At 39.4% G+C, this 3,617-nt stretch overlaps 1 pseudogene; it reads right to left on the bottom strand.

Moving 5' to 3' along the window:
* Positions 1-1,271: 1,271 nt before the first annotated feature.
* LOC120193289 lies at positions 1,272-2,679 on the bottom strand (annotated as a pseudogene).
* Positions 2,680-3,617: the final 938 nt, after the last annotated feature.

Consider the following 3,617-nt stretch of genomic DNA (forward strand, 5'->3'; position numbering starts at 1 on the left):
AAAATAGACAAAACACAAACATAAGTGATCATCCGTGTAATTAATCCTAACACCCAATAACACCTTTCATGATCACTTCTAAAGAAGAAAAAACACATCTTTCCATCGCACTTTCTAAAAGTGTTACCATTCTTCTACAGTACACAACATTTGGGTGGTGGCCGTTACAACAAAATAAGCACAAGGGCTAGGGAAAACCAGCATTACAAGAGAGGAAAATAAAAGAAGTTCAGGCAGCCTTAGGGGAGAAAACATGAAAAACAAGGAAACAAAAAGTCTCGGAAACGCCGAGATTTCCTTGATCCAGTGATAAACACGACGATTGTAATCAGCCAGTTGACATCGCCAACACTCGATGTGGGATGAACCAAATCGTCAAAGCAAGAATCATAAAAGGAAAGGAAAGGAAAACCTTGCCCTTACGTCTAGATGCAGCCAGCCACTGGAATATCCAAAGAATAACCCAATGTGTCGGTTCGATCGGAGACTGCCCCAGCATTTTATGGGCAAGACGGCTAGAACTGAAAAACACTTGGTCTTAAAATATTCGATGCCGTCTGAATCATTCATGCTTTCTACATGGAAAATATCAGCATCCCAAACCACGCCTTTTTGGGACAAAACAGAATACAAGTTAGAAGGGTTTGGTAGGAGAAGAGAAGCAAGATTCACACTTACAACCCCAACCGAGCAGGAGCAAGACCAGAAGGTAGGCTAGAAAAGCCCAAAAGAACATCAAGAAGAATGCTGAGATGATCTAAAGAAGCTCATGAAAAACTAAGCTCAAGGCCGGCTGTGTTAAGGAAGGCTACGAACTCCAAATCGGATCCGTGTAGAGGCATGAACATGTTGCGAGTAACAGAAACCCTAAACTAATTTCCAGAAGAAGGCTAGAGAAATGAAAATTTAAACCAATTTCCATTCTAACACCTTTAGACAGATGGGCTTCAGGAGCAGCAAATTAGATATCAATAGAAAATACCTAAACTACATGTGGATTTGAAATTTCCAGTTCCATCCCTGGTTGAACATCAAACATCATCAACTTGGTTTTTAGCAGACATTCCATTTCCTTGATTCTTTCATTAAACAGTTAACAAGAAGAGCAACTTAGTAAAAGCAGAAACATGTGTAAACAAAGTTTTCATGCATGCATAGATATCTAAAAGAAACAATATCAGAGAGAATTTTCCCCACCAAGGCTAAAATATATTATCAACAAGGAACTCTCTAATTGCCATTCATCATACAAACAGAGCATAAAGGAAAAAGAGTAAGAGCATGTTTGATCCATTAATATAGAAATAAGAAGTTTATTCGTGACATTATCTTCACAGATTAGACGATTTAAATTTCACCAGAACCAATTGATTCAAAAATTAATCCACCGCCATCAAAATTTACGATTAAAGGGCATATCGACTCACTGAAAATTGCTCCTTCAAATTTTTTTAATCGGCACGTATCTCTTCAGCACTTGCTTTCAGGCAACCATCGTTCCAGCCGCCAACCCACCAAGCGCACCGGCAACCGCAGCAGACCTCACCCCTCTCGCAGCCCGACAAACAGCTCCGGTCGCGAGACCCGCCGCCGAGCTACTCCAGACATCATCACGATCAGTCATCGCAATCACCCCACTCTCCGTCCCCGCATAAATCAAGCCCACCAGCCCGATACGGTTCCCCCCATGACCGACCCGTGTGACCCGAACTATTCAAGATCCGATTGATTTTCAGCTTCAATGTATCGCCTTGCTCGAAATTTTTCAGAGCCGAGAAGAGCCCGACGGATGCGCCGCTCACGGAGCCGCCTAAATAAGCGGAACCGGTGTAAAATGTTAGGTTTTCGCCCCAAGAACGGCGCTGGCGGAGGGATTCCTCGGCGAAGAGAAACTCCGGGGAGGTGGGTAGCTTGTAAAGGTTGGTAACGGGAACTTGGAGGTTAAGGTCTTGGCACGGGTTGTAAAGTCGGGTGTTTGGGTCGATTTTTGAACCCTTACTTTCCCGTCGGTTGCATTTCAAAACACTTATAATTATTATTTCTATATAAAAAATACATTTTGTAAAATTTGAAAAATAATAAATGGGAGTTTGTTTCTTTATAAATCTTTTATCTTAATTAGATAAGAATGTAAAATTATATATTAGCGGATGAATTTATAAAAACTTTTGTAAGAAAAAATTATAATAAAGGAGAGTCTGTTTCTTTATAAATCTTTTATCGTCAGAGTTAAACTTTGAAGAATAAAACAAAATGTTTTAACCAAAGAAAAGAGAGATTTTTTAGTACAACTTAGCACATCAAATTTAGCTTTCAATTCAAGTTTATTCTTTCTTTCCTTTAACTACTACCTCGTTCCTTGCTCACAAAACAGAAATGGAGATAGAGAACAAGAGGGAGATTAAGCATGGTTTTCATGAGCATCCCTTGGTGTTTGTGGAAGAGCAAAGCAATGAAGGAGAGAAAGTTTGCTGCTCAGCTTGTGGGGATGTAATTTCAAATTCATGCTTTAGTTGTGCACCGTGCAATTATCACCTTCATCCCTAGCACCCGATTCAATTTCCAATCTCCCTCTTCATCCTCGACCAAGAGTCCAAACATGAATTCCACCCACAGCCATTGACCTTCATTCAAAGCCTCATGGATGAATTCAAAAGAGTGAAGTGCTTCTAGTGTCATCAACCACTGACAGATGCTATATACATTTGTTTTCACTGTCCATCTTTTGTTTCCCATAAGAAATGACTTGATGAATTACCTGCTGAAATCCATCACGCTTCTCATCAAATACACCCTCTTTTTCTCAACTATAATGAGAATGATCCCTTTTGCAAGCTATGCCAAAAGCAACATTTTGGATATTTTTATTGTCGTTCTCTTTGCAATTTTAACATCAATATTGAATGTGCTTGACCGAGGTAAAAGCCGTCATCAGCGCTCATTCACACTACATTGGAGAAGAAATCTATTCATTTGTGATGCATGTGACACCGAGGGACACTATATATCTTATATATGTTCGACATGCAGCGTCACGGTCCATAAGGACTGCACTTCGCTACCACGCATTATCAAATTTTCACGACACGCTCTGCCTTTCATTCTCGACCCCCTCCTTGACTTGGATTGGTTTGATATTAGATGGGCCTGAAGCAGCATGAAAATGATAAATTACAATGGCATGATGAACAGGAATAATTTTCAACTAAAGTGAAATAAAGGACCATTTTTATACTTACATGTGCACGGCAAGACTGTTTATTGAAACCAACACCACCATGGATCATATATTTCATTTTAAAAACACAGAAATATTCATGATCCTCGGAACCTGTCTTGAAGGCAAAACACATCTCGATTTTCTATAGATGTTAACACGTTCGCTACCTATTAAGAGATAAGAGTTATAGAATATTTAAACTATTTATAGAACATTTTCTGGGAAAATTTGCTAAGAAAGGTTTTTGTTCGTTCCGATTTGTTTCGTCTCAAAAGGATAAAGCGTATTACATGGTTTTTGAGTTTGACTGTTATGTTGCTTTAGTTTTTCAAAGATAGACATTACTTGGAGAAGGACTGGGGGCACTACTTTTCTGATGATGCTCATTCAACAAGTG

Source organism: Hibiscus syriacus, unplaced genomic scaffold, assembly GCF_006381635.1.
Source record: "Hibiscus syriacus cultivar Baekdansim isolate YM2019G1 unplaced genomic scaffold, ASM638163v2 tig00116994_pilon, whole genome shotgun sequence".
Lineage (NCBI taxonomy): Eukaryota > Viridiplantae > Streptophyta > Magnoliopsida > Malvales > Malvaceae > Hibiscus > Hibiscus syriacus.